The sequence below is a fragment of the Mus musculus genome, chromosome 12, assembly GCF_000001635.26.
Source record: "Mus musculus strain C57BL/6J chromosome 12, GRCm38.p6 C57BL/6J".
Classification (NCBI taxonomy): Eukaryota; Metazoa; Chordata; class Mammalia; order Rodentia; family Muridae; genus Mus; species Mus musculus.
Window position 1 is genome coordinate 82939670 of NC_000078.6, and position 26311 is coordinate 82965980.

The window sequence follows — 26311 nt, forward strand, 5'->3', positions numbered from 1 at the left end:
ACTCAAAGTTGAGGCATAACAGTAGTAGGTAAGTAGGTTATCAAAATAGCAGAGATTGGAGAAAAAGGCTCATTTTAGAAATGGAGTGGCAGGAATGACATCATAAATAAATATAGTTTGCTTGCCCTGAGTCTCTCAAGGTTATGGTTCAAACGTTCTATGTCTGGGATTCAAGTCTCGCTCACATGGACCAGTCGGTATAGATGAAAAATGGCAGCCATGATTCGAACTCACAGAACAACTGTAAAAATGTCGTCTACTAACACATTCACTGAACAAATATTTTGAGCACCAGCTGTGTGTCAGGCATTATTTCCTGCACCAAGGACAAAGGAAAGAAGAGAGAGACAATGACATCTCTCTCTCATGGAAGTGACCATGGGGTGAGAAGAGAAATAATGCAATAAATAATGAAATAAAAGCGAATAACATATTATTAATCTCTCAGTGCCCAAAATCAGCTGTCTTTCACATTTGTTCTGTTCTGAGTAGTTGCCACTTCTCTTGCAAATGCCAAGGCAGAGCTTCCTGCCTGGGGCCATTCTGCTATACAGGGTCATGTCCCAGGTGAGACTCAGCCTAGGTCTTCTGACTTCACAAATCCCTCTTCTCGCAGAAAATGCAAGCTCAGGGTTCACAGACTTACAACATTAAAGCAAATATATTATCTCTATAGGACAGGTGGCGATGATCTCAGACTCACAAATGACTATGTAGGCAGATGCTTCGTCAATGATAGAGAACGTACATGTGGCCCCAGTGAACTCATTTTCTGAAAGTAACTGGTTTCTATTAAGACGGAGACAGTCGTGGTGTGCTGACACAGAAGTAAGGCAGGAGAGTGGGCTGAAAACTGGGAATCTAGCAGTTCCTTAGAATAAGAGAAGGGAAGGGAAAAGTGCCAAATCCGAGAGCCAGCTGTGTTAGCCCCACCACAGATACAAGTGGCATTGGGTTTCTGCCACTCAAGTTATAAAGTCAATAAAGGTGGTAAGTGGAAGAGGGGGGGAAAACATTACCACGTGTTTAAAATGGAAAGCTTTCTCTCTGATGAATAATAATTCCTAATTCCTCCCCTTTCCCAATCCCTGCCAACTACTTTACTACTTTCTGTTTCTATGGCTTTGGCTGTTGTAAAATATTCAGAGAAGAGTGTGGTGCTCCTATTTGTTCCCTACTGTTCTTACAGTCTATCCTCACTGTGTACCATGGCAGGACCTCCTTTGGTTGTTAAGACTGGACAATACTCTACAGAGCACACATGCTTCACTTTCTCTGTCCATGCCAGTGGACATCTGGGTATGTTTCTGTACCTTGGCTGCTGTAAATGATGCTTCAGGAGACTCAGGAGTGCAGCTCTCTTTTCTGGATTCTGATCTCAGTTACTCTGGACATGGGCTCAGCAGCGGGATTGCTGCCTCCCATGGCAGTTCTACACTCCTTCCCACAGCAGGGACACCATCTCACATCCTCACCCACCTAGACAAGAGCTCCCATTCCTCTACCTCTTTGGGAACACATGCCTTTAAAAAACAACAACAACAACAACAACAAAAAACCCAGAAAACAAACAAATAACAACAAAGCAACCAGCTATGTCAGCCGGTGTAAGGCTGACCTGTCTCTTTTATCCCATGGCATTGGACATTTTTTCCTAGGTAGCTGCTGGCCATTTCTGTGTCTTGTTTATGTCTTGTTCAGCTCATGGTTTAGTTGGTCTTTTCATGGCTCCTGAGTTTTCAGAGTCCCCAGTGTTCAACATTAACCACTACCAGTCACAACACCCTGTAAAAGTTCTCTCCCTTTCTCTACCTTAATTTACGGCTGGGTTTTCTTCTTGCAGTTTTATCAATTCTCAACTTATATTTAAGCCAAGTCATCCTGGTGCTAACTTGGGTATGGTGTGAGAATGGCCTTTGAGCTCTTCCCTGTGGATATCCGGTTTTGTGGGAGCGGATGTCCCTCCCAAGGGTATATTCTTGACCCCAGTTGACGTCTCAGCTGTCTGTCCCTTCCCACCAGCCCATCTGTCTTTACGCCAGTGTTACGTTATTTTGAATCTGTCTTTATGCCAGTGTTACATTATTTTGATCACCATAGCTCTATTATGTATTTGAAAATGCTGGCCGTGATGCTTCCAGCCTTGTTCTTTTCTGAGATTTATTGATTTCTGTGTTTCTCTTGTGGTTCTCTATGGATTCCAGGATTGTTTTTTTCTGGTGTTGTGATGAGTGCCACTAGGTTTTTGTAGGCGCAAATTAAATAATTTATGAACAGCTTTGGGCAGTGTGGACATTTTAACAGTATTATCTCTTCCCACCCATGAATGTCAGATGTCTCTTTCTCTGTGTCTTCCTTCATCATTCTTATCAATATCTCTTCCTTCACAGTAGCTCTAGGTATGTAAGCCTTTCCCTTTCTGAACTATATCCTTTTCTGAACTTTCTTCTTTTTATGCTATTGAAGTGTGATTGTTTTCTTGGTTTTCCTTGTAGACAGCTTGTTGTTGATGCATAAAAAAATGCAGCTGGAGCTTAGGTCTTGATTTAGTACGAGGCAGTTCCACTGAAATCATTTAAATTTTGTTGAATATTCAGTGCTTTCTACATATAAGATTCTGTCATCTGCAGGCAGAGATCGTTTTCTCCTTCCTTTCTGTTGTGAATGCCTCTTGTTTCCCTTTCTTGCCTGTCTGCCCTAGCTAGACCTTTCAGTATTGTGTCAATAGAAACGGTCAAAACAGGAATTCTTACCTGTTCTCATTTTCAGAGGAAAAGCCTTCAATTTTGCACCACTGATTATGATGTTATCTGTATGCTAGTCATAGATGTCATCTTTTATATGAAGATAAATTCATTCTACACCTAGTTTGTTGAGAGTTTTTTTTTTTTTTTTTTAAATCATGAACAGGGGCTGAATTTGACAATTTTTTTCCTACATGTATTGAGATGATTATGTAATTTTATTTTTGATTTTGTGAATGGTGTGTATTATATTAATTTACATACCTCAACCATCATTGTGTCTCGGAGACAAATCCTATTTGGTCATGGCATATAAACTCTAAGCTCAGTCTGTTAGTATTTTGTATCTATCTCCCTCCCTGGTACTGCTGTGCAGTTTTCTTCATCGGGCCTATGTCCTGGGGCAGTACTGTCTTCATATTTTTGGAAGTGTTTGAGAATGAATGACATTAGATCTGTCGCCAAATGTCTGGTTCAATTCACTGGTTGAATTGAAATATGACAGGTGTAATTTATATGTCGGGAATCGTTCCTCTGAGCCAGGTCAGTTAACACAGGCCTATCATTCACAAGATAAGGAAGAGGCCGGGGGTGAGGGGCATAAGTTCAAGGCCTTCCTGAGCTGCAGGATGTAGCTCTGTGGTAGAGAGCTTGATAACCATAATACCATAATGCTGAAATTCACTGGATCATACGATTGAATGAAGGTAGTCCAGGGAGTAAACTGTGTATTTGACCAGTGATTCCTTCCTCTCGTAGGCCAGATTGGCGGCGGCGGGTGGGGGTGGGGGGTCTGTTCTCAGAGGTAGCAGGAATCTTGTTGTTCTGCTTGGGACAAGATAGTGTTAAGCCTAGATTGGTTAGAGGCTCCTACCTCACAATGGGACAGGCTGAAGAGAAGCCAGGCAGGATGGGTGCTAAGTGACAAATCTAATATTTATCCCATGTTAATGGTGATGGCTTGCAGGCCCAGGATGCTTTGAGGTAAGATAAGGAGTAAGACTGAGGGCAACACCAGGCTAGCCAGATGGTTGCCATTTTTAGGATGCACTCTAAAGAGTGCCAAACAGTGGGTGGCCCTGAAAGGTGGGCTCAGAGTTGTCTTGGATTTCCTCCTCACCCTGACAGATATGTCCTGTTAAGACAAAACTTAAAACACCGCCATTTTTCCAGTTTTGCTAGCATGAGTTACCTGAATCTGGATCCTAAGACTTGGGTAGGGTCCATTTGTCCTAACGTATAAACAGCCATCTCAGAGAATCAAAACAGGCCCCTGAAGATAGCAAAGGGCTCTACTGAACCATTAAAACCTGTACTTTAAAAGGAAGTTTCTGACCACTTCGTATCCAATAGACTAGAAAGGAGTGTTCATCATTTTCTAACATGGGTCTTTAAGCATTTCTACCAACAATTCGTGGTGTTACTCCTTAGCCAGCAGCTCAGGAAACTGTTCTAGTCCTTATGAATGTATGAGCCGAAAGGTGTTATGGCCACATCTCTGTTCACCCACTCTCCCAGTCTCTTTCCTTTGGCTTCTGTGGTCACCATTTTGCAGAATTCCACCCCCAACTTTCCGTGTTACTAAGCTTGCCAGGATGAGGACTGGCTTGCTTACGATGCTGTCTGTTGACACCAGGCCCATTTCACGGCTGAACGGCTAAAGGCTGCTTTCCAGCTAAATAGTATTCTCACTCTCCCCATTAGCAAAGTTCCTCAGGACATGATAGCTCAGACACTCTGGGCCCAACAGTGTACACGTTTCATATTCACACTCATCCCAGGAAGCAGTTACTGCCTCTCTTTTGGAAACATTGAAGCAGAGGTGACTTACCCAAGACCTCTTTGCTACCAGAGTCAAAGCTGAGATCTGGTCCCATGCTCAGCACCTCCAATGGCATCTTCTGACAGAAAGTGAAAGCCACGGTTTTCATATCCCTCTAAGGACAGAAAATATAAGTTTCCAGTTCCACGTCCTTCTAGAACTTAAGTGGAGCACGTTATCTTGTGGGGACAGATGGTTATGACTTTAAATAGTTAGAAAAATCTAGTTAGGCAGATGTTTCTCTGATGACAAGGAGTATAAACACGACCCTAATGACTGCATTTGTTGAAAGTTACTGGTCGCTCCTGTCAGGACTGTTGCTTTTACTGTCAGTCTTCAGGCTGTATTAAAAAAAAAAATCAAGCATGAAGAGAATTGGCATTTAAAATGTGTTTACTCTTCACCGTCAAGACAAATGGAACCTTTCACTCAAAGTTGAACGAGAAGTCTGATTTGGTGTGGGAAATCACAAAGAACTGGGAATTGACAAATCTGTGGAAGGTCCATCTCATAAAATCCATTAAGAGAGTAGGAGAGATTTTCTTGCCAAGGGTCCTATAGCCGCACAAAATCTATGACTGGACTGCTTTGAAATCATGAGTGTTCTTACACAATAAACTTCAGGAAACCATTCACGGTTGGGCTCATTCTCAGGACAAAAACATCCTTTCTATCCCGTCCCTGGTCCAGTGTTTGATACAATTACTTAGTTTTCCAACCGTTTCCCCGACTCTCACACTTCCGATGCTCTATTATATTTGAACTTAGAAGGTGGTAATTTTTTGACTTCTGTTTTTATTCTTACTGGCTCAACTCCTTTCCTCATTGTTCAGTTTAATGTGTTTGAAAACTGCCTTGAACTGGCCCTTGTGAGGAAAACACCTTCACTGAGGCTCAACTGAGGGCATTCATGCCCTCCCAGGTCCTCTTTCTAGTTGATATTTTGAAGGTTGGTCAGAACAGTCCTTGCATTGCTCACAGTGTTACTATATCCACTATAGAAGCCCAGGGCTGGGGAGATCTAGGTATTCCGTGGAAGAAGATACGTTTAGTTAGAAATTGGCCCTCAGCCGGGCGGTGGTGTCACACGCCTTTAATCCCAGCACTTGGGAGGCAGAGGCAGGCAGATTTCTGAGTTCGAGGCCAACCTGGTCTACAAAGTGAGTTCCAGGACAGCCATGGCTATACAGAGAAACCCTGTCTCGAAAAAGAAGAAGAAGAAGAAGGAGGAGGAGGAGGAGGAGGAGGAGGAGGAGGAAAGGAAGGAAGGAAGGAAGGAAGGAAGGAAGGAAGGAAGGAAGGAAGAAAGAAAGAAAGAAAGAAAGAAAGAAAGAAAGAAAGAAAGAAAGAAAGAAAGAAAGAAAGAAAGAAAGAAAGAAAGAGAAAAAGAAATTGGCCCTCACCGATACTTTTAGGACGCCTTCAGTTTGAACTTAACCTTCCCAGAGCGTCACATGAGTTCATTGGAAGCAACTACATTCACCTGTAAAATCACCATAGCTGGATGGATGGTTTGTAGCTTCCAAGTGTGTGGAAAAGGGAGAAAATTTTGAACCTCAGCTATGTCAAAGGCAGAAAGTTCTGCCGCAGGCCCTGTGCAGAATGTGGGGAGCCTCTGTGTCCAAGGAAAAAGACATGGGCAAGAGGGCAGTTATGGTGAACACTCCTCTAACTTCTGCTCTTTACCAGGTGACCACAAATTCTTCAACCCAGCCCCTATTCTCTTCACCCAAGTCCTTGCTCAACCCCCGGCCCCCAGCCAGGCTGAGGCCAATCCACTCGCAGGTGACATCTTACCAGACTGCATTACCTGTGTTGTGATGGCCAGGCCCACAATTGTTAGTGAGCTCCCTGCGTTGGCCTCCACAGCCCTGTTCTTCTGTCAGCAGGCAGGCTATGGTGGCAGCTGTTCGTCCCTCACTTATCCTGTCCTTTCCCTCTTCCCATATAAGAGAATGTAACTACATTGTCATTTGTTTGTATGCCATCTGCTTTGTATTAAAAGTCTAAGCAGAATTTCTTGCCCACTAGATTTAGAGTTTTCACAAACGAGGTCTGTGTCTTATTCCTCTTCGTAACCCTGTGACCCCCCCCCCAGAGTTATCTATCTGAAGCCAGTGTTGAGAAGTATTCGCTGAACAATCTCTACTTTCCGTGGCCACAAATAAGGGCAGCGTGACACCCACACCTCCCACTACCAAGGAGACAAAAGGAATAGCAAAAAGAAAAAAGAAAGAAGGAGGAGGAAGAAGAGGAAGAGGGGGAGGAGGAGGAAGAGAAGGAGGAAGAAAAGGGAGAGGAGGAGGAGGAGGAGGAGGAGGCTGCAAAACCCAGGCGAGCAGAACGATGACATTAAAAATGGCTGAGATTCTGAAAATCGCCCAAATCTAGAGTCTAGAAAGTGAGTAGGTCCTGCCAACAAGGCAGATCTTTCCCTTCTGTGTTGAGCGGACTTCTTTTCCCACCAGATTGTTTTAACGGTGCCCTCTGCAGGCCATTTTCAAAACTGCAGCATTTGCCTCCTTTAAAGCTCACCTCTTGGCTTAGGGATCCTCTCTGAATAAATAGTTGACTTCTAAATTTACCTGAATGCAGTTACATCAGGAGGATGTTTCCTTAGTGAAATTCTCTCAGAACCCTTCCCACTATTACAGATAAAGGGGAGAAAACTGTTTCAGTGAGTACAGGCATACACCATATCTCCTCTCATGTTTGTAGATGTATAGCTTGTTATATTATTATGTATATTCTATACACATTTCAAATATTGTATACATGTATCTGTAATATTTATCATAACATATATGTGTGTGTACATATATGTTTGAAGAAAACAGACTTATCAGGAGGCATTAGCTTGTACAGTTATAGAGACCAACAAATCCCAAGGTCTGCAATGTAAGTCTGCAAGCTTAAGACATAAGAGAGCTGGCAGTGTGAATCCAAGGCCTGGAAAAGTAGAACTGAAGCTTCAAATGCAGTGTAAATATGTGTGTTCAGGACACAGGATGGGCTGATGTGCATCTGGAGGAAGGAGTTTTTCCCTCTTCCTTTTCCCAGCTTCTTTATGCTCTTAATGAATGGGGTCTCCATAGTGGTAGTTATCAAAAGCACTATATAATAATAAGGAGGACAATATGCCCTGACTCAGTCTACCCAGTCAAATGTTTACCTCCTCCCAGAAATAGCCTCCCAGATGCACCAGAATAATGTTCAAACAGCTGGGTGCCTGTGTCCAGCCAAGCTTGGTACCTAACGCTAACTCTCGCCATTCGTTTACAAACAGGTGTCCAGCGCTCACAGTTGTGGCTTGTTTTCAAAAGTAGGTTCTAGGTCTGTGTTAGTGTCCGCCAGTCTGTAGCCACAGCAGAGCACAGACACTGAGTGGGAGCACATCACTTAGGACCATTTTCTCACAGCAAGTAGAAACTCATTCACTCTCTCAGCCTAATGGAGGAGCGTCTGAAACCGGTTTCATTGAGTTCCGCTCAAACACGATCTGTGTAAATGGGAGGGGAATGGCTTGACTTTCTTGGCTCATCAATAAGGACAACCTTGGATCTACCTGTCACTCAAAGCAGTAGTGCCGCATAGCTCAAGCATCACCGCAGTAGCCTGGGCCCGGGACTGGGACTGGGAGTGGTTGGTGGGAACAACCCAACAGAGATGTCCATCAGGTAACTGGTCCACAAAAGCAGAATCCTCTGAAGAGTAAAGCTCCCTGGTTAGGGGTCTATCAGACATTGTTGGAGTTTGGATAGAAAATATCCTCCTTCCCCTAAAAAGGTTCATGTGGTGAGGCCTGAGGGTTTGGACATGAGCTGATACAGTTATTTTGGAAAGTTCTGGAATGTTTAGGGGGAGGGAGCTACCAGGAGGAAGTGACTCACTGAGAGGCAGGTCTTTAGGGACATATTGTCCCTGGCGCTTTAGCCTCCTCTATGGGCTTCCTATATACCACAAAAACTCCCAACCACCATAGCGTTCTGTCCAAACACAGGGCCAAGCAACTGTGGCCCGAGACCTCTGAAATCAGGAGCCTAAGTAAACCCTTCCTTGCCTTCAAGTCGTCTATGTTGTGTGTTTACAGCAATCACAGTGACTGTAGAGTCCTCCTTTTCTTTTCTCAGCCACGACCTTAAACTGTTCAGTTCAAGATAACCTTGAACTTCTGACCCTCCTGCAGGATCACAAGCACATGCCAGCTTGTCTGACCTTGGTTAGGGGGTCTCATTGCTCTTTACTGCAAAAAAATTACAGTCCCTTTACAAAGTTGGTCTTATTTTTAAAAATTGTGATTTAAGCCACCCATCCTCACTGTAAAACAGCAGAACACATCCAAAGGGGGAAGAAAAATTTTTAGAAAGAAAATTTAGGCATAATTTTTCCAATTTTAACATTAGAGCCTTCTTCTCAAATAAAATCCTTACATAAAGCGCCAGTGTGTGCAGTTAAAAAGAGCCAGTCCCTGTGGTACAACTAGGGATAAGAAAGGGCAAAGCTGGAACTTCCTAGTGGACATGAGATGGCTGCTACAGTGCCCCTAGGGACCTCGCAAGCCAGCAAGCTGGATACTACAGGTGACAACTGAAGCCACAAGTTGGATAATAACATCTTCTACCAGCTTTTGTTGGTATAAAGAACACTTTTCAGTTGCTCCACTGTCAACTTTTTATTGTATATGTATTTAGAGTAATTGTATAGATTATACTATAGAACTGCCAGGCTTATTTATTGTAGCATTTGTATTTGACATTCAGTTGCATCTAAGCAGACAGTGGGAAGGGTAAATAAACACACACAAAGGAGACTGCCGTTGCCATTTGTTCCTGTGTGAACAAAATAACACACCAGATGTGTAGCTAACGATCTGGGTGACCTTTCAGTTATCTGTTGGTACTGAGGTAGATTTACATACCAGGAAACGCATGGGGTGGTGTTAAGTAAGTGGTTTGATCTTTTCTGACAAACTCATAACTGGTAACTCAGTCAAAATCTACGCCTGCTGTCCCAGAAACCCTTCTCATTCATCATTCAGATAAAGCAACTAGAGGTCGGACGTCTGTCACCATGCTTAATTTTCCATTCTGAAATTTTGTATAAATGAGCGCATGCTGTAACTTGTGTCTGGTTTCTCTCTTAGTAGAATTCCTCCAGATGATGTCCGTATCAATCCGTGTTCCTGCTTTTGCTCCAGTACGGTTCTCTTGTACGAATGAATGTACCACAGTTTATCCCTTCTTCCATGGTGGGCAACTGGGTTGTTTCTAGTATTTAGCTATTGGGAAAATTCTTATCTAGGACATTCGGGGTCATATATTTCCATTTCTCTAGTTAAATACCAAATGCAAATCTTATGAGACCATGTCTTTTAAATTATACATTTGTGTATATATGTATACATATACATGTACACATATACATATCAAGGCTTTTCCAAGATGGCTGTCCTTTTTACACTCAGGTTGTTTCATCTCATCCCTTGACATCCATGGCTCTTTACATTTCCTCCATTCTCACTGCTGGATGGTTGCATCATCTACCCATGGCTTCGATTGGTATCTCCCTCTGAGTGGTAAGACCTTCTCATGCCCTGTCAGCCATCATTCTGTATTTTGTGAACCGCCCAACCTTCTGCCCTTTCACATACCGCATTGCTCATCTATGTATTACTAACTGGTGAGAGTTTCTCATATATCCTGAACAAAAGGTCTTTGTTCTATTAAAATTTGGCAAATTTTTCTTCCAGTTTTGAATCTGCTTTATTGAAAATGTGTTTTAATGAGCAGTTTTCAATTTGTGGACATTTTTCTTTTATAGTTATTACTTTCTGTGTTTGGGAAAATGCCCCCCCACACACACACACCACTAAATCATGGAAGTATTCATTTACATTTTCTTCTAGAAGATTTTTACTTAGAGTGTATATATCTATATCTATGATCTGTCTTGAAATGTGTATATATGCATACACATACACATAGCGGATTGGGATTAAAATTTGTCTTTTTTTAACATATAGATAGTCATTCCCACACATATCCATTAAGATTTTTTTTCAGTTGGGCATCTTAGTCGAACTGATTTCTCCATATAAAAGTGGAAGCTCCTATGCATACCTGCATCTCTACTTTAAATTTTCTATTTTATCTCCTTGTTCTCTTTCTTTTTCTCATCAATACTGTGTCCTATAGGGACTGTAGAATCAACATATTCATGTCTACAAAACAGATACTAAAATTGTTCATTGGGATCTGTTAGAATCTCTAAATCTGGGAAAACCCAGCAGGCTAGCAACATCGTCTCCTCTTTGCTGAGCATGGTGTACCTCTTCATTTAATGGAGCCAATGGTTACTTCTCACAGTGGTGTTTTATAGTTTTATGAACGAATCCCATGTATATCCTGCATCTATTTACATAGATGACTTAATGACTTAATGCCTCAATATTTAATGTCTTCATGCTGTTATAGAAGGCACTATGGTTTCATTTGTCACTATTTCTTTTTGCCGATTATCTTCATAAACTTCTCTATAGGGTTCATGGATTGTTTAGATCTTTAACTATTATTATATATAGCTTTGTAAAGTATATTATAATATCTATGTGTCCTTCCCTCTCTGTCTTATAGACTAGTTTGTAATTGCTATGAGGCAGAATTAAACTACACTTAGCTGAACAAAATTTCAATTCACTGTAGTACGTTATTGAAAGTTTATGTCCTCTTATAGGGTCTTGATTATGAATGTTTCTTCAAGTATATTCTTCTGCATCCATTTAGATTGTCATCTACTTGGCCCATCTAATCCATTCAGCAACACTGGGTAGTATGGAATGATAAGCAGCTTTCTTGGGATGGAATTCATTTGACCATGATTCTTTCTTCTTTCCATGTATTGGGTCTGTTTGATGTTTAAGGCTTATCCTAGTAATTTCTGTGTTTGTGTTTATGAGAGATACTTGTAATTAACATTCTTTACTTGTGGTAACTTGGTTTACTTTGCTTTTCAGTTAGTGTTAACCTTGTACAGTAAGTCTAAAAATGTCTTTCTCTTTCTCTCTCTCTTTTAAATATTTATTTATTCATTTTACATCCCAATATCCCTCCTCCCCTTCTCTTCTGAAAACAGGGACCCCATGAGTATCTCCCACCTCTCCCCCCACCCCTACTACTTCACCCCCAACCCCCATCACTACAGGACTAGGCATGTCCTCTCCCACCAAAGCCAACAAGGCAACCCAGTTAGTGGAATGAGATCCATAGGCAGGCAATAGATTCAGAGACAGTTGTTGAGGGACCCTCGTGAAGACCAAGCTGCACATCTGTTACATATGTGCAGGGAACTGTGCTCACTCTTTGGTTTGTGATTCAGTCTCTGGGAATCCCCTAAGGGTCCATTTAGTTGACTCTCTTGGTCTTTTTTTGGAGTCCCTGTCCTCTTCAGGTCCCTCGATCCTTCCCCCAACACTTCCACAAGACTCCCTGAGCTCCATCTAATGTTTGGCTGTGGGTCTCTGCATCTGTTTCCATTAGCTCCTGGGTAGAGCTCCTCAGAGGACAGTTAGGCGAGGCTCTTGTCTGTAAGCATAACAGAGTATCATTAATACTGTCAGGGATTGGTTCTTACCCATGGGATGAGTCTCAGTTTGGGCCAGTCATTGGTTGGCCATATTCTCTGTCTCTACTCTATCTTTGTCCCTGTGCATCTTGTAGGCAGAGCGCATTTTGGATCAAAGGTTTTATGGGTGGGTTACTGTTATTATCCCTCCAATGGGGTTCCTGCTGGCTACAGGAAGTGGCCACGTCGGAATCCATATCCCCCACTACTAGGAGTCTCAGCTAGAGCCCCTACCATAGGCATCCTGGGGCCTCTCCCCATTCCAGGTCTCTGATATGTCCTAGAGATACTTCCCCCCCACACACACATCCCCCAGCTGCTAATTTCTTTTCTTTCTCCCTTGCTCTCTCTACACATGTGTGATCACCCTTCTTTCCTCCCCACCCTGTCTCCCACTCAGTTCCTTTAATCCACCTCCAATATCTACTTTATTTACTCTTCTGAGAAAGATTCAGCCATCCTCCTTGGGCCTCCTTGTAACTTAGCTTCTTTGGGTCTTTAGATTGTAGTGTGGTTATCCTCCTGTACTTTATGACTTATAGCCACTTATAAGTGAATACATACCATGCATGTCCTCCCTTTTGGGTCTGAGTATCTCACTCAGGATGGTACTTTCTAGTCCCATCCATTTACCTGTGAAATTCCTCATGTCCTTGCTTCTAGCTGAGTAGTAATCCATTGTGTAAATGAGCCACATTTTCTTGATCAATTCTTCAATTGAGAGGATATCTTTCTCTTTTTACAGAAAAATTTATAGATTTTTACTATTTTTTCCCTTAAAACTCTAGTAGAATTTTTCAATGAATTCCTAGTCTGGAATTATTCTTTGTGGGAATTATTACTTCATTTATAATTTCATTCATAATGAAGCTATTTGTGTGTTTTGTTTTATCCCAGGTAATTCTGATGTTTTGCATCTTTCAAGGAATTCAATGTTTTGTTTTTAGTTCATAAACTTTGCAAATCATCTTTTGTCTACCTTAAGCTTTCCTAACAACATCTTCTTGGAGCTACATCTTCTGTACCACACTGCCATAATTTAATAAATATGGATTGCTGGATTTTTTTTTTTATTGTATTCAGTTGCACAAACGTCACCACGGTTCCTTTTGGAACATTTTAAATTACTCAGACAGGAAGCCATTGCACTGTTACCTGCACTCCCTTTTCATTTCCCAAACCACACAGTGTACCTCCTCTATGCTTGCTCTCTGTAGGTTGGCCCATTCTGAACTTTTAACATGGGTGGGGCCATATAACATGTAGGCCTTTGTGACTGGCTTTTTTTACTAGGCATGATGTTTTAAAAGTTCGCATGTCGATATGAACACTCATGCACAAGGTTTTTAAAATAATGGACATCCATATTTATTTCTCTCTGGTAGGAGTAGAGTTGCTGGCTCATTGGGGAGAGGCATGCTGAAGAATAGTCAGATTAGTTTCTAAAACGAGTATATCAGGTTATGGTCCTATAGCAAGGATGTGAAGATCCCAGTTTCTCTGGACACACACACACACACACACACACACACACACACACGCACACACACATTTATATTCTTTTTCATTTTTCAGATGACATTGAGCTTACTGTTCATTTTTATCTATCTTCTTAGAGAAATAACCACTCAGCCATATTACACCTTGGAATCAATAGTAATGTCCCTACCCACATCTCTGAGGTCAGTGGTGTGTCCTCTCTCTTTTTCTTTAATTAGAAAAAAAATTCTTCAATTTTATTGATCTTTTTAAAAAATATCAGCTTTGGGCTTAAATGATATTTTCCTATTAGCAATTTTTCCATTTCATTTATTGCTCTTTTTTTAAGCCATTTCTTGTTTTCTACATACTCAGAGTCTGATTTGCCCATCAGACCATTTAAATCAATAAGCTGAATTTTTAACACAGGTAGCTCACTTTTTGTAGCCAGTGGTCCCTGTGCAAGAATCACACAAAGGTGGAAAGAGCATTGGATGCCTGGATTGTATTTCCTGGCTTTCCTGTGTTCTTATTGATTTTTTTCTAGCACCATCAGATGATTTTTAAAACAATACATAAGCATGCCTCTGACTCCATTTCCTCAAAACTTGAAGACATACCTTATTTATAGCTAAATAAAACCCGAGACTCAGAAGGGTTAAGTTGCCTGAAATAAATGAAGAGTTGAGGGTTATGTCAACTCCGTGAGCTATGGGAAGCAAGGTACAGATAGTTCACTTTCCTGGAGACTTGCTGGACTCTTCAGCATTGGCCACCATTTGCATTAATTTGGAGAAGAGAGTGGAATTTTGTTTCTTTGTTAAGCACCTGGATTTTGGGGGGTCTAACCTTGACTGGTGAAAGAGAACTGGTGTCTGTATACCAACATCTGAGGCTGCTGTCAGTGAGCAGCTGTTGAAGACAACCAGAAAAATAGCGGAGCCAAAATTTAGAGAAGTATGGCCACAGGGCCAGTTCTTTCAAGAACTAAACTGGGGGACAGTGCTCAGCTTTGTTTTTTTTACTTGCTGTTTTACTTGTTTAAGTTGCACAGACTCCTGTAGAACAAACACAAACACGTTTCTCTTGCTCCCTGTTAGTGCACGGATTTCTGCTCTGGTTCTGTAACCATGAGCCTGGCTCTAGTGGAGTTTCTGAAGAAGTAAATTCTGGTGAGCTGGAAGCAGGAACTCATGACTATACGTACTTAAATTTTTTATAGACTCTGTCAAATAGCTGTCCATAAACTTTGTTCCCAGGCAGAGTCCCACAGGCAATTTGAAAACTGTGTTCCCAGATCTTCCTCAACCCGGAATCATCAGACTTTCTGATCTTAATCCAGTGGACAGGTGAAAAATGTCAAACCCTGTGGCTTTAGTTTCCATCCTTCTTGGCGGTAAGAGGCCACCTCTCTCCACAGGCTTCAGAGTCATTTGTGTTCTGGCCTTTTCCTTATCCACTCCAGGAAGCCTTTTCTGTTTGTAACAGGTTTTTCTGCCCAGATTTTTATCTTGTTTTATGTCATCAAATTTATCTTCCATTTTGGATTCTGGCTTTTGCGTTAGGTAAGAGGTGTGTTTTCTATTCTGTAATCATGTAAAGAAATTCTCATGGTGTTTTGGTCTCTACTTTAATAGTATAATATTTCCACTTAAATCGTTAATTTGCCTGACATTTATGCTGACATAAGGTGTGAAATAAAGACCTAAAACTTTGCTTTTGCAGTTGATTTTCTTCTCGAGAATAATTTATATTTTCCCTGCAAATGTGCGGTGACATCTTTATCAATTATTTACAGACTTGGTTTCTGGTCTGCGTTCAGTAGTTGTCCAGTCTCTTCCTCACTAACACAAGAATTCATTTGAATCATCATGAGTGTAACATCTAATACTTGCTATTGTCTGTACTTGAATTCTGCTTCCTATTTCTTGTTTGATTGCTTTTCGAAATGAACTTTCGAGTCGTCTTCGCCGTGGAAAAATAAAGCTGAGATTTGGGGGCGACTGGAAACCTATACATCAAAGAGAATGGGATCTTTGAAATGCTAAGCTTCCTCATTAAAGAATGCCTGCCTCTAAAGGTCCTGAAGATCCTGAATGGTATTTTGAAGTTTAGTTTACATTGATTATACATGCGTCTCACTATAGATAATCCCCATATGTCTACATAACGGGAATGTCTACCTGCGAGATTTCTTACCCAGTTGCAACTTACAAATGTTTAGACTTCCCATTTCTTTGCAAGAACTATTCTTAGCCCACAGATTGAACATCTCATGATTCTCATAGCATTTAGGTATGCAGTCCTATATCTCCTAATCTGACCACCCCACCCCCACCCCACTCTGATTGGTCCTTCCTTGGCTTGTTTTGATTTGCCTTAAGGATGGCATTCCATAAAGGATAAAGGGTTTTATCTTATTCTCTGTGCTGTCTCAGCACTGAATCCTAACCACCAAGTATCTGCCCTGTCCAGACACCAGGACATAGCAAACCCTACCATCATTCAGGACTCAGCTCAAATCTGCCTTCTTCCAGAATCGCTTCTTAAACAGAAGTTAGTTTATTTTGGTAGGGATTCGTGGAGCTTAGACTGACTGGCCTTTCAGGGTGCCGCTGAGGATAACCTTGAAGTCCTGTCTCCACTGTGCTCCACTCCAGTGCCGGGATCAGAGGTATGCACCACCACGCCTGGTTTAGAGTGATGCTAAGGATCCACCAACCTATGTCCTAAGCCCCAGAAGTTGGATTTGCTGCCTCTGAACTTCAAGACCCCTGCCGCTTTCTATTTGCTACCCCATTTTATAGTTATTGATCTATGATGCTGCTTTTCACAGTCCCCTAAAATTCTCTAGCTCGGAGAAACAGTGTTCTGTCTTGGCCACATGAAATGTTCCTCATGATTCTACTTAGCTGATTATTAACTAACTAATTAATGTCTGTTCATATCTACTCAGAGAAGCTACAAGTGTAAGTATCTATCCAAGCAAAGCATGCATTTTCATATAGAGCCCCTAGCCATAAAGAATAAACAGAACTCCTGTAGCTAAACTCTCCGTGCACATGTGTTTATATGCTTAGCACTAGCTAAAAGGCAGTGTGACATTTACCTAGAAATTGTTATCAAGGAAATAAGAAAGGGAAAACCATTTATACCAAGAACTTAACCTGAGTACCCACCTCAGGCCTCTCGATCTAGACAGACTAGAAGACAGCCAGCCATTTCAGGCCTTTTTCATTTAACTTCAGAGTCCCTCTCTCTAAAAACCCTCTCTCAGTAAGAATTAATAGAGCAAGCAGCCTCAGATTCAGGGGTTGGATTCTTTATCAGGTACAACTGGTTTTATTTAGTGTGGGCTCTTGATTTTGATTCATGTTTGTTTAAAAAGTATTCCATGGGCATCTTCATTGTCCTGGTTACAGGAGGGCATTTTCACGAGCATTTGTTATGTAAGTACTTCCCTCGGCCCTCTGTCCCTACCTCCTCATTCTCATTCCTAGTCATTCCCGTTGGTTCCTTGTTCCCCACACAGTTTCACTTCTACTTCATGTCATGTACACATACATGATTGTATGTAACTGTATGAAATCTAGGAGGAGCAGGAAAGTTAACAGCGATTAACAGTCCTTATTGCTCTTGTGGGAGACTGAATTCCTAGCACCTAAATCAGCTGGCTCTGACTGCCTGAAATTCAGCCAGGTGCCCTCTTTTGGCCTCCATGTGTCAGACACACAAACACACACACACACACACACACACACACAGGGGTGGGGGGAGAGACAGACAGAGAGAGAGGACAGAGACAGAAAGAGAGAGGCAGACAGACATAAATTTTAAAAACATTATCTAGAAACCACAAATGAGAAAAAAAATGTATTTGTCTTTCAGAGACTGGCTTAATTTGCTTAATATCATCATCCCTGATCACTACTTAATTTAGGTTCTCCATATATTAAATCGGGGTTCCCTGTGCTTCATCCCCTCACATCAGAGATTTACACACACACACACACACACACACACACGCATGCATACTTGAAAGTATATAACTTTAAACACTTAAAGCAGAGCTGGATTAGTCCAGAGGAGCTTGTCATGAGTCTGCTGCCACCCCTTTACCCATCTGTGAGGAGCACAGATGAAAAGGGATCCTGGCATGCCGAGATGGGGACATGGATACCAGGCCTCCTTGTGGTGTACACTGCAATAGGGTTTTCCGGGCTGAGAACTACAGTTTGCAATCAGTTGCCAACCCAGAGCCTTGACGACATTAGTGCTAGCATACTGGCTAGTACATTTTGGGCTCTCTGTGAGTCACTGAATGCCAAGTGAAGGAACAGACACTGGGTGTCCTGTCAGGAGATGGCTCTCAAACTGACTTCCACCTAGGCTTGTCTAACCCTTCAGCATGCCCAAGGTTGGTAGTGTGCATATTTGCACTTGGCTTAGAAAGGCTCCCTAGCCTCGTCCTCAGGCGATCTTGTGAACTTTAGGCTGCTCACTTGATAAATATGATTTTATTATTAATTCATGCGTCTGGAAGAACACACGCGTTGAAAGCCCCGGCAAAGCCTTTTAAGCTACATGCTCTTTCCAGGTGGTTTTCTCTTTCATGCTCAAGACAAAAAGGCACTCACAAAGATGGCAGCAGCCTGCCTCTTAAATCTCTGGCCAAAACCCCTGGAGGAGAGAATCCATGCTTGCAAGCCACCCCAGTTGCCATGCCACAGTGACCCTCCCTGCCCCCAAATTAAGCTCAGAAAACATCTGTCCTTGGAGAGGTGTATTTTCAGGAATATGGCTGCAAGTTTCCGCCAACCTTCCTTCCAACGCATCTTCTACACTCCTTCCTCTCGCTCCCCTTCCCCAACAGAGTTATAACTTGAATCTTTAGGATGCCCCGCAGCTGTCCAACTCTCTGGGAAGACAGCTCTTCTCCCTTGCCTCTCCTTCCCAAGTTCTCTGCTCTTCAGAGAAGAGCATCCATTATCGGTGGCCTTGCACACTCTCTTGTGTGCTCCTGGGTAAAGTCAGGCACAATATCTAGTGGAGGTCAGCGATGGCTGCTCCAAGGCTGCCAGGCATGTTCTGGCAAGCTGGCAGAAGCAATGCCTGGCATCAGAGAAACGTAAGCAGCGACCGAGAGGGTTTATGTCTTTCCTCTATGTTCTAGCAAACTGAAAGTTAACCCCTTCTTTTGATGACACCTCCTGGGTATACAATGCTGAGTCTTGTTATAGAATACACTGATTTCCAGTCTCCTGTCTCTTTCTCCCCACATCAGTCCCTCATTCATTAGAGTGACTTTCCTTATTTTCTGCTAGGAATGATAATGTACATCCTTAGCTTAGTTCCTGGAGACAAGCAGTAGGAAAGCTGTTCCCCCAGCCCCCATTTCTTACTTAGCCCAGCCTTGACAAGATACAGTTGTCTGAGTAATTTGCATGGGCTGCCCTTTCTGGCAGCAGGCCCCACCTTTGGGTTCTGTAGAGCAGGCTGGAGTCCCACCACAGGATGCTACTGGCTGCCTTCACATTCAAATACATAATTTACAACCAGGGTGCTCCATCCACAGCCCACCTTGCCTGAGCCTCAAAGACTCAGCTGCTGCTGCTGCTGCTGCTGCTGCTGCTGCTGCTGCTGCTGCTGGAGGAAAGGCTAACAATCCAAACCTCTTTCCCCCTGAAGGTCAAAAATCATATTTGAGGATTTGTTAGTCTCAGATCCCAAGAGAGTGTTGGAAACGGGTCATCCACCCGACACCGCCTTTACGGTCCCTTGATTCCAGCCGGCATCATTCAGGAGCAAGCGCCTGCTATGTCCCAATTACCTGGCAAACTTCTTTAGATCAGTGGTTGTCAACCTCTCTAATGCTGAGACCCTTTAGTACATACAGTTCCTCATGTTGTGTTGACCCCCGATATAAAATTATTTCATTGCTACTTCATAACTGTAATTTTGCTACTGTTATGAACTGTAATGTAAATATCTGATATGCAGAATATTTGATGTGTGACCCCCTCCCAAAGGGGTCTCGACCCACAGGTTGAGAACCGCTGCCCTAGTAAGTAAAGAAGAGATCTGTGCAGAGGAAAGGTGGGCTGTCTGTAGTGCCAACCTTCACGGGGCACAACGCAGCTAATGCTTTCCGGGCCTGACATAAAACCCGATCACAAAGGGAACAGCCCGTTTGCTCCACAAGAAAAGTATTCTAATAAAAGCGAAACAGAAGCAAAGAGCCTCATGCACAACCGGTTCTGCCGATTTCCAATCTTCAAAGGCCTGTAATAACCTCCGTTACACCACTGTGTGGTTCTTATTCCACCTCTGACGCTTACATTTTTAAAATAATTCACCGGCAAGAACCAACGTCAGAAGGAAATGCTAATAAGACTTGGCCTAGGAGAGTAACATGGGCAGATTGTTAATGTTTAATGCACAAACATCAAAGTGGGGTTGAGGTCAAGAGAGCCCCCTTTTGTAAAATGGAGAGAAAAAAACCAATATTGTCACTATTCTATTTTTTAATATTAAATTAATCCAGCATACATGCCAAGCCCAGGATAGGCATTTCCCCTGGTTTGTGTCAGTCCTTTTTGTTTCTATGACGATGGCAATAGCATCTCTGGGGCCCAGAGCATCCTCCAAGCGCTTCATTCATAGTTGTTTAAATAGGTCCACAGTTGGGCTCTTCTACAATCACCGCTGTACAGTTAATTTGCATACAAAACTCTGGCTTGATTCTTGAGGAGTGACAAACCAGAGTTGTCACTTCTGAGAAGAGAACGTGCTACAGTGCTTCAGTGCTACAGTAGGAAAGTGTAGAGTCCGGCTCCCAACTTCTGGTTAAACCTGAGGTCAACGTTAATTTCCTCATATACTTGAAGCAGCCATCTGAAACCACCCCAGCCCCAAACTCCAGCCCTAGCTAGGGGTTCGAGCAGCCGAAAAAAGCATCAATTATTCCTGGGTGACATGGATGCTCACAGAAGGGGGTTGACTCCGGCAGCCTCAAGTCTTAGGGTTGGCTCTACCCACGCTATACACAGCTGCATCCCGCACAGAGTTGGTTTACATAAATGTAGAGTTTCTCAGTTTGGTTCATAAGACTTTTGTTTACCTACTCTGGAGTATTTTGCTTTGGTGTTTGATTTCCAAATCTGCTTTTCCTTGACAGACACTGTTTTGATAGAAATGCACGCACTGATGCTCCACAGCAGTGGTTTTCAAGCTTCCTAATGCTGCCACCCTCCGATACAGCTCCTCACGCCATAACTGCAAGTTTGCTACTGTTACAAATCAGGGTGTAAATATCTGATATGCAGGATATCTGATATGGGACACCCCCCCCAAAGGGGTCATGACCCACAGGTTGAGAACCACTTCCCTAGAGCCATTTTTCATGCGGACTCCCTAGCATACATCATTCCACCAAGAAATAGCGATGCCGCTAATATTCATTGCGTTTGAAGACGACTTTTGAGGAACCTAACGTCTCTGCTCTCCAGATACAGAGCTGAGCGGTACCGTCTAACGCAAACTCACTCACGTTAATATAGAATGGCCTTGCAGTTAAAATGGCCTTGGTACTGAGTGGGCCTGAGATCCGACTTCATATGGGGTTAGCATCTTGTCATCTCTCTCCTGGGGGGCGTCGATGGTTGAAAAACCCTAGAGAGGCTGTCTATCTTGCAAAGCACTGTCGGTGAGTGAAAGAAAAAGGTTGTTGTCCACACTTGATAAAGGACGTTAAGATGGCGGGTGGGCGGTGGAGCATTAAAGCCAGTGTGCATCTTCTGACTACACGGCTGAATCAACGACCCAGGTCACGTGCTCACAAAGCCACCAGGCTACAGTTCCACAGTGGTAGCCTGCCAGCCAGCAGACACCTGATTGCTTGCTTTTCTCTTTCTTTCTCCTTTCCCCATTAGAGTTTTAACACCACCCCCACTCCCACCTCCAGGAAGCCAGCCCCCCGGCCTCCCCCACTCCCACGCACACTTGTTTCCGCTGTCTTCCCCGCCCCACAGGATGCTTCCCTCTGATTACTGGGCCCATCACCCCTGAAACCAGAGGGCCAAGCAACGAAATCAAGAGGATGGTTAACCAGCAAAGACCTTGCTTTGTGCCTGTTTTGCAAGTTCTCTCAAAGACAACAACGTCATAATGTATGAGAAGGCTCTAGAGTTGTGATCCGTGGAGGGCAGGGAGCAGGGGAAGGGACCAAGAAAGTAAACAAAGGCAAGGAAAAATGAGGGAAACGTGAAAAACCCTGCCGTTTCCCCTTAGTTAAGCGTGGCTGAGGCAGGTTTGTTATAAAAATCACTTCAAATCTTCCTTTCCCTGGCATTGGGCATCTCCACTAAATACAGCAACCAATTTTTTTCTGTAGGCTTGATGCTGAGTGTCATAGTTAACAAAGGAATGTGTGGCTCATTTTAGTCAGGATCCCCAATATATGAATCTGAGTATGCTAAATGTATTTTTCCCTCCGAACTAACTTTATAGTTACTGTATCTGTTGCAAATATATTATTCACTCCAAAAATAGCAGGAAGTCTGACTCCCAGTGTGTATATTTGGGTGGGGATGGGTGGGTGGGTGCTTCTAATAAGAGCTTGGATCGATCGCTGCCTCTGACAGTTTCTTGACAGTCTGCCAGCTATCAGCTGCTCTCTTGGCTTCTCCTTCATGGTCACAAGATGGCTGCTTTGGCTTTGAACATCACAACCATGCCCAAGAGAGAAGGGAATGTGCAAAGGAGCGGTGCCTCCTTTCCCTGCACACATTATTAGTTCACGAGCTTCTGTCATGTCTCTTTGGCAGGACCACAGAAGCTCCTAGCTACATAAAGCACTCTTAAAAATGAGTTTCCTTTTCTAGCTACTCAGCTTGTATGTAAAGGAAAGTCCAAAAAAAAAAAAATCCCCAATGGAGGCTAGCCTGACAACAACACAGCAACTGACAGGGACAGAGCCTGACTCAGCCCTTTCCATCTTAAATGAAGCAATTCTGTCATGTTGACTACTTCCCATTAGACAAGCAGACAGAAGTCACCCTACCTTATGAAAGTTTGAAAAGAGAATCAACTTTCTGTTCTTTGCCTTAAGCTTCCTTAGATGGAACCATCCAGGTTCTATTAAACGGAGATATTGCCTTCCTTCCCGGGAGCAACTCTGGGTGTCTGAAGTGTCCTGGAGGCATTGTTGTACTCTTGACAACACCTAACAGAAACTATGTAAGGCATCACATTGGGCTCTCAGCCCTTCCAGCCTCAAGCTTCCCTTCAGATCTTCAATTCACAGCAACATTATTTTTTTTCCGTAGGAACTATTTACATATGAAGGTCATATTTGCATGCCCTTAGTAATTTATTAAATTCACTTTCCAGAAGCAAGCGCATCTATAAACATCTGCTTAAGAGATTAGAAACAAAAGCCAGAATGGAATTTCCCCGAGCACAGTCACCCCATGTGGCTGGCTAGGCAGGGAAGCTGAGCTCATAATTCAGTCCAAGGTAGAAAAATATCAGATTTGGGGAATGTAAATTGGTTCCTGTTGGAAGTACTTTGAGATAATGTTAGCACCAGCTCGTCTTCTTCAGCTGGGAAAGGTTGTACTAGGGAGTGTCTGTGTGTGTGTGTGTGTGTGTTTCTCTTAAATGCTCTGTGCAGTAAATTGGAAGTGTAGCATCTGCTGAATGTTTAGTCAGACCTCGAACTACTGAATAAATCATGACATCTGTAGGTGAACTGAGTAATAGCCACCCTGGAGAGAAGTGTAATTCAGTGTTGACAAAATAAATCCCTTTTCAGTTTGGGGGAGGGGAGGAATTGTCTTATTTTAGTGAGAATGTTGGGTATACCCAAGGTAATTAAGAGCTCTGACAGATGGAAAGTTGCTGAACACACTGGCAATGTTTTCTGCACAAGGGGCCAGGTAGATGACTCCGTAAGAAACTCTAAACACTAAACTCTCACCCCTCCCTGGAGTCCTGAATTAGCTCCACTTGCCAAGATGAAGAAGCAAGTCTTTGGAGGTGAGGTAGCCAGACTGAGAACCCATAGACGGCTGGAAAGGCAGAGAGGCCATCCATGCTGGACCATCCAGAGCGCTTCTTTCAGGCAGCTCACACACTAGCTCACTCAGCTCTTGGCACAGACCCTTCTTCTGCCTTGTCTGCTTCCTGTGGAGAGGCCAGAGACCTCAAATCCTCAGCCTTCCCAGTGGTGTGGTGGGGCATGGCCCTGGGACACTGCCCTGCCCCACTCCCATCTGTCACATGACAGAGACAGGATTCCCTGGAGCCAAGGAAAGCCTCTTCAGCCTCTCTCCTTTGTCATTCTTCTTCCATCATAAAAAGAGAAGGTATCTGTTTCTCCACACAAAGCAACCATTGCACAGCAGGAGGAAAAATGACTGGATTATGATTGGAGGGACACTAAAATAAAGCGAGTCTAGGTGTTTAGTGGCATTCTTCAATGCTTGCTCTGGCCTTAGGCGTCTTGCTGCTGGGTTCCCTGCTCACAAGTAAAGTAGTAATCCCTTGACATAATTGAGTTGGTTACTGGTATTTTCGCAATCTGAGGCAGTCTAATGGTGCATGTGTGTGTAAACTCCAGATGAGGATACTGGGTTCTATCACTTGCGATCCTACTTCTTTGAGAAAGAGTCTCTCACTAGAACTCATCTAAACTGCTAGACCAGTTGATTGGTCAAGTCAGCTTTCAGGATCTGCCTGCCCCTACCACCTGATGGTGGGGTTACAAACACAGGCACATGAGATGCCTGGCTTTTTAATGTGGCTGCTGGGGACTAGGAAGCAGGTCTTCATGTTTGTACAGCAATCAGTCTTACCTACTAAGCCGTCTCCCCAGCCTGGCTATCTTTTTTTTTTCTGATAGTCAAGAATATAACCAAACCTGTAAACCCTCATTTTTTAAGTTAATAGTAGACACAGTGTTCCGTGGATCTAGAATTGAAATATGTCTACATGTAAGGTCAATATCAGTTTTAAAATAAGAGTGTTGATACCATTAAAATGATCATTTGCAGTGACTTAAGTACAAGGTGAAGACCAGGGTTTGAGTCCTGGCTACTATACTGGATACATAACCTTGAGTGAGTTGATCAACCTTGCCAACCCTTAGTTCCTGCTATGTGGTTGGAACTAATGGTAGCTCTGTCTCATAGAGAACCAGAAGGCATCTGGCCCATCAGTACTCAATGTCATTGCTGAAGAAGTGATAACAAAGACGACTGTAACTGGCTTGGCAGAAATGAAGATAACACTCCAAAGAGAATCCCTCAATCTATCATATGGTTGAAACAAAGAAAATTTCTTCAGGAATTTTATACTGGGAGAAGAAAAAGGCTAGAAGAATTTGCCAGGCAAAGGGTTAACCTGTCTCCTGGAAAGAGATTTTTTTATTAGATATTTTCTTTATATGCATTTCAAATGCTATCCCAAAAGTTCCCTATACTGTATCCTTCCTCCGCCCTGCTCCCCTACCCACCAACTCCCGCTTCTTGGCCCTGGCATTCCCCTGTACTGGGGCATATAAAGTTTGCAATACCAAGGGGCCTCTCTTCCCAATGATGGCCGACAAGGCCATCTTCTGCTACATATGCAGCTAGAGATACGAGCTCTGGGGGTACTGGTTAGTTCATATTGTTGTTCCACCTATAGGGTTGCAGACCCCTTCAGCTCCTTGGGTGCTTTCTCTAGCTTCTCCATTGGGGGCCCTGTGTTCCATCTTATAGATGACTGTGAGCATCCACTTCTGTATTTGCCAGGCACTGGCATAGCCTCATACGAGATAGCTATAACAGTGTCCCTTCAGCAAAATCTTTCTGGCATATGCAATAGTGTCTAGGTTTGGTGGCTGATTATGGGATGGAACTCCCGGTGGGTAGTCTCTGGATAGTCCATTCTTTTGCCTTAGCTCCAAACTTTGTCTCTGTAACTCCTTTCATGGGTATTTTGTTCCCTATTCTAAGGAGGAATGAAGTATCCACCCATTGGTCTTCCCTCTTCTTGATTTTCTTGTGTTTTGCAAATTGTATCTTGGGTGTTCTATGTTTCTGGGCTAATATCCACTTATCAGTGAGTGCATATCTAATGACTTCTTTTGTGACTGGGTTACCTCACTAAGGATGATATCCTCCAGATACATCCATTTGTCCATAAATTTAATTTATGAAATTATGGAATTTCATAAATCCATTGTTTTTAATAGCTGAGTAGTACTCCATTGTGTAAATGTACCACATTTTCTGTATCCATTCTTCTGTTGAGGGTCATCTTGGTTCTAGAAAGAGATTTTATACAATCCTAACACCTTGTCAGGCCACCCTATGAGGTGGGACCAAATGAAAATGAACCAATGATGGACAGGCTCACAGCTTGACTGGAACTTAGTAGATATAAATATTCTTGGCCCTTGTGGTGGTTTGAAGAGGAATGGCCATCATAGGCTCATAGATTTGAGTGTTTGGTCACCAGAAAGTGGCACTATTAGGAAGTATGGCCTTGTTGAAGGAATGTGTCACTAAGGTAAACTTTGAGGTTTCAAAGGCTCAGGTCAGACCCATTGCCTCCATACTTCCCACCATGACAATAATGGACTAAACCTCTGAAATTATGA

General features: G+C 43.0%; 1 protein-coding gene across 10 annotated transcripts in view; it reads left to right on the forward strand.

Moving 5' to 3' along the window:
• Rgs6 (regulator of G-protein signaling 6) overlaps positions 1 to 26311 on the forward strand; it is a 545511-nt gene that overhangs the window by 323119 nt on the left and 196081 nt on the right. The gene's annotated exons all lie outside the window — the stretch shown is intronic.